This window comes from Hyperolius riggenbachi, chromosome 2 (genome assembly GCF_040937935.1).
Source record: "Hyperolius riggenbachi isolate aHypRig1 chromosome 2, aHypRig1.pri, whole genome shotgun sequence".
Lineage (NCBI taxonomy): Eukaryota > Metazoa > Chordata > Amphibia > Anura > Hyperoliidae > Hyperolius > Hyperolius riggenbachi.
Genome location: NC_090647.1, coordinates 173,024,114 through 173,035,632, shown reverse-complemented (window position 1 = coordinate 173,035,632; position 11,519 = coordinate 173,024,114). Strand labels below are relative to the sequence as shown.

The 11,519-nt window shown below is 54.4% G+C and overlaps 1 long non-coding RNA gene across 1 annotated transcript in view; it reads right to left on the bottom strand.

Annotated features, from left to right (window-relative positions):
• LOC137545979 (uncharacterized) overlaps positions 1 to 11,519 on the bottom strand; it is a 113,681-nt gene that overhangs the window by 35,270 nt on the left and 66,892 nt on the right. The window lies entirely within an intron of this gene.

The following is an 11,519-nucleotide window of genomic DNA, read 5'->3' as shown; positions in this document are numbered from 1 at the left end:
GCACATTAACGATGGTTCTTCCGGTAGCCAGTTCATGTCCCCCTCTCGCCGACAACAGGGGCCAGGAACTCGCCTTCCACCCACGCCTGGTTCATCTTGAGAAACGTCAGTCTGTCCACAGACTTGTGAGACAGACGTGAGCGTTTCTCGGTGACCACGCCACCAGCTGCACTGAAGCAGCGCTCGGACAGCACGCTGGAAGGGGGACAGGACAGCACTTCCAGGGCGTACTGCGCCAGCTCGCTCCAGATCTCCAGGCGCTTGACCCAATACTCCATGGGATCAACAGGGGCATCGCTGTCAAGCCCGCTGTAGGACCCCATGTAGTCAGCCACCATTCGGGTCAGGCGCTGGCTGTGACCGGAGGAGGATGCTGCTGCATGCACCTCCTCTCTAGTCTCTAGTCACTGCTGCCGGAGCCTCTACAGTCCTGTAGAGCTCGTTGCTGAGAGACAGCAGGTCTGTGGGGCGCTTGCTGCTGGATGCAGGCACCTGCTGCTGCCTCTGTGCTGGCTGGACAGTGGGGGTGGAAGGCTGGGGGAAGGCTTCCTCCAAGCGCTCAACAAGGGCCTGCTGCAAGCTCCTTATTTGTTGCGCTGGGTCTCCTCCTGCAGGCGGCAGGAACTGGCTCAACTTCCCCTTGAGGCGTAGGTCCAACATCATGCTGATCCAGATGTCCTCCCTCTGCTTCAATTAAAAACAATGGCGCATGAGCCAGCCTGGGGCCCCGGGAACTCTCACTGCCCGGGGCCCCAGAACCAGCATCCAACACCACATGTGAGCGCAGCCAAAACCTTGGAGCTGCCACCTCCAAGGCCCGTCCCCCACTGCTCTAAAACTTACCAAACACACAATTGGAGAAACTCACTCCCAAACAGTTCTCTGCTGCTTTATAAAGCCTGCAGGCTGCTTATAAGCCAATGAGAAGTGCACACATAATACACCTAGCTTGCAGTGATAATCAAGCAGAAGCTGAGCAAGTCAGCCAATTAGTTGGAGAGGGCTTCAGTTGCATATAGACAATGGCTATATGACCAGCAGGGGGCACCAGCGTGCAGGATATTCCCTCTCATCTGCCCCCCTCCTAACTAAACTGCATGGGATACTACAATAATTAAAAACAATGGCGCATGAGCCAGCCTGGGGCCCCGGGAACTCTCACTGCCCGGGGCCCCAGAACCAGCATCCAACACCACATGTGAGCGCAGCCAAAACCTTGGAGCTGCCACCTCCAAGGCCCGTCCCCCACTGCTCTAAAACTTACCAAACACACAATTGGAGAAACTCACTCCCAAACAGTTCTCTGCTGCTTTATAAAGCCTGCAGGCTGCTTATAAGCCAATGAGAAGTGCACACATAATACACCTAGCTTGCAGTGATAATCAAGCAGAAGCTGAGCAAGTCAGCCAATTAGTTGGAGAGGGCTTCAGTTGCATATAGACAATGGCTATATGACCAGCAGGGGGCACCAGCGTGCAGGATATTCCCTCTCATCTGCCCCCTCCTAACTAAACTGCATGGGATACTACAATAATTAAAAACAATGGCGCATGAGCCAGCCTGGGGCCCCGGGAACTCTCACTGCCCGGGGCCCCAGAACCAGCATCCAACACCACATGTGAGCGCAGCCAAAACCTTGGAGCTGCCACCCCCAAGGCCCGTCTCCCTCTGCTTCATCTGGATCACCCTGGGGTCCTTGCGCAGGCACGTCAGCATGTGCGCTGCCATTGGGAAGAGGCGGGCCACGTGTGCTGGCACATCGACGGCAGTGCTGTCCTCATACTCCTCCTCTGCCTCCTCAGCCTCATCCTCTCTCCACCCCCGCACCAACTCAGCTGCGCTGTGCTGATCCCCCTCATCAGCAGCAAGGTCAGGGACCTCCACCAAGTCCTCCTCCTCCTCCCCCTCAGAGGTGGACTGTGCAGCTGCATGACGCTCCTGCTGGTCCAAGGCTGCCGCTCCCTGTTCCAGCAAAGCATCGAGGGCCCTGTTCAGCAGACAAACCAGGGGCACCCACTCGCAGACCATAGCATGGTCCCTGCTCACCATGTTAGTGGCCTGCAGAAAGGGAGCCAGCACTAAGCACACCTGCTGCATGTGCCTCCAGTCATCATCGGGGACGATGGACGGGATGTTGCTGGTCCTGTCCCTTCTCTGAGCGGCGGACACAGTGGCCAGGGCAAGGTACTGCTTGACAGCGTGCTTCTGTTCAACCAGACGCTCCAACATCGCCAGGGTGGAGTTCCAGCGAGTCGGAACGTCAAGGATCAGCCGATGGCGTGGCAGCTCCAGCTCCTTTTGCACGTCTTCCAGGCTCGCACAGGCTGCAGCCGAGCGCCGGAAGTGACGCACAACATTCCTTGCCATTTCCAGCAGTTCGCCCATCCCCTGGTAGGTGCGCAAGAACTTCTGCACCACCAGGTTCAGCACGTGGGCAAGACAGGGGATGTGGGTCAGGTTTCCCCTGTCTATTGCGGCAACCAGATTGGCCCCATTGTCGGCCACCACCTCTCCGACTCTGAGGCCTCTGGGGGTCAGCCAAATCCTCTCCTGCTCCTGGAGTTTGGCCAACACATGGGTTGCCGTCAGTTTGGTCTTCCCAAGGCTGACCAAGTGCAGCAGCGCTTGGCAGTGGCGGGCCTTCACGCTGCTGCTGAGGTGGGGGGTTTGGCCAGGTGTGCCGGAGGATGGCAGAGGATCGGAGGAACCTGCTGAAGTTCCCCTGACCCTGCGGGGTGGCACCACCCACTGTGTTGCTGCTGCTGCTGTGCCCGCTGCTGCTCTCCCATCCTCACCCCCTTCCACCAAGCTGACCCAGTGGACAGTGAAGGACAGGTAGCGGCCTGTCCCGAAGCGGCTGCTCCAGGAGTCCATGGTGACGTGGACCCTTTCACCAACCCCGTGCTCCAGCCCTCGCTCCACATTGGCCATCACAAAGCGGTGCAGTGCAGGAATGGCCTTGCGGGCGAAGAAGTGTCTGCTGGGGAGCTGCCAGTCTGGGGCTGCACAAGCAAGCAGCGCACGCATGTCGCTCCCCTCCTGCACGAGCGTGTACGCCAGGAGTTGGGAGCACATGGCCCGTGCTAGCAAGCCGTTCAGCTGCCGCACGCAACGGCTGCTGGGAGGCAGAGCCCTAACCACCCCCTGGAAGGACTCGCTCAAAAGGCTCTAGCGTGGCCTTTTGCTTGCACGGGAATCAGCAGACACAGCAGAGGAGGCCACTGAGGACTGGCTGCCAGAACAGGCCTCAGTGTCGGCGGCAGGAGTTGCAGAGGGGGGAGGAGCAGTGTGTTTCCGTACTCCTGCTGGTGCTGCTGGAGGAGCAGGAGGGCGGGTGGCTGCTGTTGCTGCTGCTGCTGCTGCTGAAGGCTGTGCAGTGATGGGTGTGGTGCCACTGCCAGCACCAGATGCCTTCAGCCTCTGGAACTCCTCATGCTGGTGGAAATGTTTCGCAGCAAGGTGGTTGATGAGCGAGCTGGTGCTGAACTTTAAGGGGTCTGCACCTCTGCTCAACTTCCGCTGACAGTGGTTGCAAGTGACGTACTTGCTGTACACTGTGGGCATGGTGAAAAATCGCCAGATTGGTGACAAAAACAACCCCCTACGGCCTGGAGCCGCTGCTGCCTGTCTCCCTGTGGTGGTTGGGGCGGGGGCTTGGGTGCAGCTGGTGGTGGTACTGGCAGATGCTGCTGCTGCTGAGCCTGAGACACCAGCAGGCTGTGGGACCTGCCTACTGCTGCCAATGCTTGCAATAATGCGCCTCCTTGCAAGGCCCACAAGCGCATCCTCCTCCTCCTCAGAGCTGCTGATGATGACATCCCCTGGAGCTGGTGGCACCCAGTCTTTGTCTGTCACCGTGTCATCATCATCCTCCCCCTCCTGAAACATGTCCTGCTGGGATGATGACCCCCCAAACTCCTCTCCTGATGCATGGATGGGCTGCTTGACTGTCGCCACAGTCTTGCTGTCCAATCCCTCCTCCCCCAAAGTGCCCATCAGCATCTCCTCCTTAAAAATCGCCAACAACGGCAGACAATACCCTGATGGTGCCTGGGGTCAAAAGACTGCTGAGTGACAGGTCGGCGACTGACGGTGAACTGGCCTCCTCCCCAGGCCCTGCTGGGCGGCTGCTGTGAACAGGGGTGGTGGTGGTGGTGGTGGTGGTGAGGGTGGAGGCCTCGGATGCAGAGCTGATGGCGGGCTGCTCATCCTCCGTCATCAGTTGCACCACAGTGGCTGCATCCTTTTCCTCAATGGGACGTTTCCGACCCGGCTGGAGGAAAATCGGAGCAGGTGCTACACGCTTCTGCTGCTGTGTCTCTGCAGCGTGAGTTGCAGATGCTCCTGCTGGGCGGCGCCCAAGGCGTCCACGGTCAGTGGCTATAGGAGGAATGTTAGCCACTGACGCTGCTGCTGCTGCTGCGGAACTGTGCATGGTGGCGCGGCCGCGGCTTGCCACAATGATGCTCCCTCTCCTCCTGATTCCCTTGCTGCCCTTCCCCTTGCCCAAACCGCGCTGGCTGCCACTTCCAGACATCTTAGATGTTTTGGGCGTAAACACAAACGTTTTTAAAAAGGGCGGGTGAAAAGTGGGGTACTTTATTGAAGTGGGTTGGTGGGTGAGGTGACACTAATCACTAAGTGATTAGATCGCTAACTGATTAGTACAGTACAAATACAAAATACAATAATCGGTAATCAGTAAGTGTGAACAGTGAACAGTGAGTGTGTCCCCTAGTACACTAACTAGAAAATACAATAATCAGTAGTAATCACTCAGATTCAGTAAAAGGAAATAGAGTGTGTGTACACTACAGACAGTGAGTGCACGCACGCGCACACACGCGCAGGAGCTAGCCTATGAACAGTGACTGAGTGAGTGTCCCTAGTACAGTAAGTAAGTAGTAACAGTCAGGAAGTACAACTAGAAATTACAATAATCAGTAGTAATCACAAGGAAATAGAGTGTGTGTACACTACAGACAGTGAGTGCACGCACGCGCACACACGCGCAGGAGCTAGCCTATGAACAGTGACTGAGTGAGTGTCCCTAGTACAGTAAGTAAGTAGTAACAGTCAGGAAGTACAACTAGAAATTACAATAATCAGTAATCAAAAGGAAATAGAGTGTGTGTACACTACAGACAGTGCACGCACACACACACGGTCACACGCAGGAGCTATGAACAAACAGTGACAGTGAGTGTCCTAGTACAGTTATATAACTACAATACAAAATACAATCACTCAGTACTAGTAAAGGACAGCAGAAATACTGGTATAGATGAGAAATAAACTAACAGAGGACAGGAGAGAACAGCTGAGCTGCCCACACAGGCAGGCCCTGAGGCCTAAAGTTGTGTAAGCTTGCCTGCAGCAGCTGGCTCTCTAGTAACACACAAGCTACTAACTAAAATACAATGTCTATCTAACTAACAACAATATAGGTGTATATAGGAGGTGTATGTGAGCAAAAACGCTAGGTGAATGACCACAATAAAGCTCTTGCTAAGCCAAAGCATAAAGGAGCAGATCTCTCTCTGTACAAAGTCAGGCAAGGATGGAAAACCGAACATGGCGGACGCTATTTATAGGGTAGGGGCTGGCCAGGGGGCCTGGGAGCCCTCTGATTGGCTCTGAGGACATCAATCTGGGCTATGACGCTATTCGAGCTCGGTATTCGAGCTCGAATAGCGCTGTTAGCTCGAATAGCGCGAATAGTGAATGTGCTATTCGAGTTTACTCGAATAGCCCATTCGAATATCTCCAGCTATTCGGAGCTCGAATACCGAGCTCGAATAGCTGAAAAAGAGCTCGAATATTCGAGCTACTCGAATATTCGAGCTCTGTTGAGCACCACTGGTGACGGCCATGCTGGACTGGTGCGCACCATGGCCAGAGTGCAAGCCGTGGCGGTTTTCAAGCCCATATGGTCGCCGAGCTGTGGTAGCTCAATGATAGAACAACAGTGAATGTCCACCTGATCAAATTTGGTCTGTCCACAATGAAGCAACGGTCTTATTATCTTTGGTGTGCCACCCCCCGAGACACTCATATAGCCAGAGGTCACTGCTTCATAGTGATACGCAAGCCCCTTCAAAGCGGCAAGGTAATGATCACGAAGGGGAATGGGCACATGTACATGCCTTTTGCTTTGTTGTTGCAGCCGCAGTGCAGCCAGAAAAACTAGGCAGGCATGTACACGCACCAGAAAAAGTATTATAGCGGCCGCTGCTAGCAGCGGCCTAAAAAATTCAGGAATCCGCCTGGTGGAGAAGGCAGTCAAGCGGCCTGCGGGCAGAGGTGCTGTGTGGGGAGCGACTTAGTCTTGGGGCAGGCAGCCAGTCACATGACGTGCAGGCAGAGAGTTGTGTGTGGGGACTGACTTAGTCTTCGGGCAGGCAGTAGCCCTCCGGGATCCATGCCTCATTAATTTTGATAAAGGTGAGGTACTGAACACTTTTGTGACTCAGGCGACTTCTCTTCTCAGTGAAAATGCCTCCAGCTGCGCTGAAGGTCCTTTCTGACAGGACGCTTGAGGCAGGGCAAGACAGAAGTTGGATGGCAAATTGGGACAGCTCTGGCCACAGGTCAAGCCTGCGCACCCAGTAGTCCAAGGGCTCATAGCTGCTCACAGTGTCTACATCCATACTTAACCCTCCTGGAGGTTAATTAAAACTACCAGGGGGCAGCGCAGCACTATTTTTTTAAAAAACATTTTTTAAACATGTAGCTAGCCTAGCGCTAGCTCCCTACCCTCTTCCCTCTACCCACTTCAATTGCCTCCGGCGATCAAGCCCGTCCGGAAATCCCGTTCTCCATTTCCATTAGGGCTTCCTCTGATTGGCCAGGCAGCGCATGGGGTCTGCGGGGGGGGGGCGCGGCAAACGGGGCGGCAAGCGGCGGCTAATCGGCGCGGAGTGGCGGTGATCGGAGTGCACACGCAGCTAGCAAAGTACTGGCTGCGTGTTGCAAAAAAAATTATGCAAATCGACCCAGCAGGGCTTGAGAAATCCTCCTGCGCGGTATAGCCAAAGCTCAGCTCGGGCTTACCGCCAGGAAGGTTGAGGCCAGGTAGTCAGCTGCCTGCCGGTCCAGGTGTTGGTGGAGGGTGGATCCGGAAAAGTTGAGGCATTGGACTAAAGAATGTCCGCATGTCCGACATCACCATGAGATTGCTGGAGAGTCCTGTCCTTTCCTGCGTGAACATGGGAGAAGGATTACTGGCAGTGGTACCTTTATTGTGTTGTGCTGTGACATCACCCTTGAACGCATTGTAAAGCATAGTTGCCAGCTTGTTCTGCATGTGCTGCATCCTTTCTGCCTTCTGGTTTGTTGGTAACATGTCCGCCACTTTGTGCCTATACCGAGGGTCTAGTAACGTGGCCACCCAGTACAACTCAATCCCCTTGAGTTTATTTTATACAGGGGTCCCTCAACAGGCTGGACAGTATGAAAGATGCCATCTGCACAAAGTTGGATGCAGATGTACTATCCATCTCCTCTTGCTCTTCCTCAGTGATGTCAGGTAAGTCCTCCTCCTCCCCCCAGCCACAAACAATTCCATGGGAATGTCGAGCAGCACAAGCCCCCTGCGATGCCTGCTGCAGATGTTCTTCTGCCGCCGCCTCCTCCTCCTCCAAAGAAGCACCTTCCTCATCATCCGAGACTGACTCCTCTTCCCCACACGACTCTTCCTCCTCCTCCCCCCTCTGTGCTGCTGCAGGTGTTAAGGAAACATCTGATTCTGATGTAAATTACTCCCACAACTGTTCCTGCCATAACTGTTCCTCTTCACTCTCCTCCACAGCTTGATCCACCACTCTACGCATGGAACGCTCCAGGAAGTAAGCGTACAGGATCAAGTCGCTGATGGTGCCTTCAATGGTGCCTTCACTGCGACTCACCAGGTTGGTCACCCCCTCAAACGGCCGCATGAGCCTGCATGCATTTCGCATCAGTGTCCAGTTGTTGGGCCACAACATCCCCATCTCCCCAGATTGTGTTCTTCTACTGAAATTGTAGAGGTACTGGATGACGGCTTCCTGCTGTTCTAGCAGGCGAGAGAACATGACCAGTGTCGAATTCCAGCGAGTCGGGCTATCACATATCAAGCGTCTCACCGGCAATTTGTTTCTCTGCTGAATGTCCGCAAAGCGTGCCATGGCCATGTAAGACCGCCTGAAATGCCCACGCAACTTCCTGGCCTGCTTCACGACGTCTTCTAAGCCTGGGTACTTTGACACAAATCTTTGGATGACTAGATTCAGCACATGTTCCAGGCAAGGTACATGTGTCAGCTTTCCCAAATTCAAAGCGGAAATGAGATTGCTGCTGTTTTCACACACCATGGTGCCGATCTCCAGCTGGTGCGGGGTCAGCCACTGATCCACCTTTTTGTTAAGAGCAGCCAGGAGAGCTGCTCCAGTGTGACTCTCCGCTTTGAGGCAAGACATGTCTAAAATGGCGTGACACCATCGTACCTGGCATGCAGCATAGGCCCTGGGGAGCTGGGTCTGTGTAGCTGGAGAGGAGATTGCAGCACCAGTAGAGTTGAACTGCCACTAAGCCAAGGAGGACGACAGCGAAGAGGATGTAGCAGGAGGAGAGGAGGTGGCAGGAGGCCTGCCTGCAAGCCATGGAGGTGTCACAAGTTGGTCCGCTGCACAGCCATGTACTCCCTGCTTGCCATCGATCACCAGGTTGACCCAATGGGCTGTGTAAGTAATGTATCGGCCCTGACCGTGCTTGGCAGACCAGGCATCCGTGGTCAGGTGGACCCTTGACCCAACGCCGTGTGCCAGAGATGACACCATTTGCCTCTCAACTTCCCGGTACAGTTTGGGTATTGCCTTTTTAGAGAAATTATTGCGGCCTGGTATCTTCCACTGCGGTGTCTCAATGGCCACAAATTTACGGAAGGCCTCAGAGTCCACCAGCTTGTATGGTAACAGCTGGTGAACTAACAGTTCCGCCACGCCAGCTGTCAGACGCTGGGCAAGGGGGTGACTGGCAGAAATTTGCTTCTTCTGCTCAAAGATTTCCTTCACAGACACCTGGCTGCTGTGGGCAGAGGAGCAAGAACCGCTCAAGGGCAGAGGCAGAGTGGAGGAGGGTGGCTGTGAAGGTGCAAGGGAGAAAGCAGCTGAAGATGCTGCACCTGAAGGAGGAAGAGGAGAAGGAGGGTGGCTTTTCTTTTGTGTGCTGCTTTTGCTCAGGTGCTCTTCCCATTGAAGTTTGTGCCTTTTCTCCATGTGCCTTCGTACGGCACTTGTCCCTACGTGAGTGTTGGCCTTTCCACGGCTCAATTTTTGGAGGCAGAGACAACAGATGGCATTGCTCCGATCTGAGGAAGACACATTAAAACATTTCCAAACTACTGAGCCCCTCTGGGGTGATGGCACTATGGTGACAACAGAAGCTGACGTTGAAGGGCATGTTGGCTGGCTGTACATAGGTGGCGATACATGGCGCCGGACACTGTCACCAGCTGTTTCTGACAACGAGCTCCCCCTGCTTCTTTCAGCAACTCGTCTCCTCCTACTCCTCTCTGACTCCCCCTCTGAACTGTCCCCCTGTTCATCTCCTCTATTGGGAACATACGTGGGATCCGTATCATTGTCATCATCATAATCATCCTGCCCAGCTTCGCTTGCCTCAGACACCTCCAAAACTGCACCAACAGCAGGTACTTCATCATCTTTACACGTTACGTCCATAGTGTCGCCGCCTAACTCGGACATATGAGGTGGTGTAACTTGCTTAGCGCCTTCATCTGGTTGTAACAATAATGGCTGTGAATCAGTTAATTCCCCACCAATTAACTTCTGTGAAGTGTCAAATGCAGCAGATGTGGTGCTTGTAGTAGCGCTGGTGGCTGCTGAAGATGAGGTGTTCTGTGTTAAATAGTTAACCACGTCCTGACAATCTTGGGAGTTGATGGGACGTGCCTTCTTCTGAGCACTGTACTTTGGTCAAGGGCCGCAAGAAATCACATCAACATGACCTCACACAGACCTGCCGGGTGGCCTTCCTCTGGGTCTGCCTCTACCTCTGCCTGTTTTGTCCGTTGTGTCCATGTTGGGGGGATGAAGTGAAAGGTATGCACTGACTTGACTAATACAATGTGCAGTCACACAGGTGCAGTTAACAGGTATGCACAGAGTGGTATATAACACTGCGTGCACTCACGTAGGTAGGTGGGTGCACTGAACACAACAGATAGGTATATGCAGTGATGAGGTGGGTGCACTGAACAAAAAAGGTAGGTATATGCAGTGATGGGTATTACAATGTGCACCTGCCACACACAGACAGGTAGCGGACAGGAACAATGACACTGCGTTCGCTCAACTCACGTAGGTAGGTGGGTGCACTGTGAACAACAGGTAGGTAGGTATATGTAGTAATGGGTATTACAATGTGCACCTGTCACACACAGACAGGTAGCGGACAGGCACAGTGATACTGCGTGTGCTCAACTCACTTAGGTAGGTGGGTGCACTGTGAACAACAGGTAGGTAGGTATATGCAGTGATGGGTATTGCAATGTGCACCTGTCACACACAGACAGGTAGCGGACACTGCAGGCACAGTGACACTGTGTGCGCTCACGTAGGTAGGTGGGTGCACTGTGAACAACAGGTAGGTAGTTATATGCAGTGATGGGTAATACAATGTGCACCTGTCACACACAGACAGGTAGCGGACAGGCACAGTGACACTGCGTGCGCTCAACTCACTTAGGTAGGTTGGTGCACTGAAGTGAACAACAGGTAGGTAGGTATATGCAGTGATGGGTATTACAATGTGTACCTGTCACACACAGACAGGTAGCGGACAGGCTCAGTGACACTGCGTGCGCTCAACTCACGTAGGTAGGTGTGTGCACTGTGAACAACAGGTAGGTAGGTATATGCAGTAATGGGTATTACAATGTGCACCTGCTGTCACAAACACTGGTAGTCACTGAATGTGCTGGGCCTGGCAGTGGCACACACACAGTATGAATTATTAAGGGTGTCTATGCGACAGTGGCGTTCCTACTGTAGTGCGCAGGGGGGCGTGGCGCACCGGGTGACAGACTGCTAGGGGGGTGTCGCCACGACCCCCCACAGCAGCAGAGCAGGAGGGGGGAACCAGCGCTAGAAGGAGGGGCAGTGGCGGCAGCGGTGGGGAGGGGGGAAATATCCCCCCCCCTCCCTCACCTGGGACCCCTCCTTCTGCCTCTCTCCCCCTCCATAGAGTAGCGGTGGCAAGTGCGGGCTCGGCGGCGGGGAGACATGCACAGAATTACTCACCACTTCCGCGTTCCAAGCGCCGGCAGCGTCATGTCGTCACAGATCTCCGCCTTCAAAGCCGCCCACTGTGCTTCCTGATTAGCGGAAGCACAGTGGGCGGCATTGAAGGCGGAGATCTGTGACAACATGACGCTGTCGGCGCTTGGAACGTGGCGTGGTGAGTAATTATGCTCATGTCTCCCCGCCGCCGACCCCGCAGTTGCCACTGCTACTCTATGG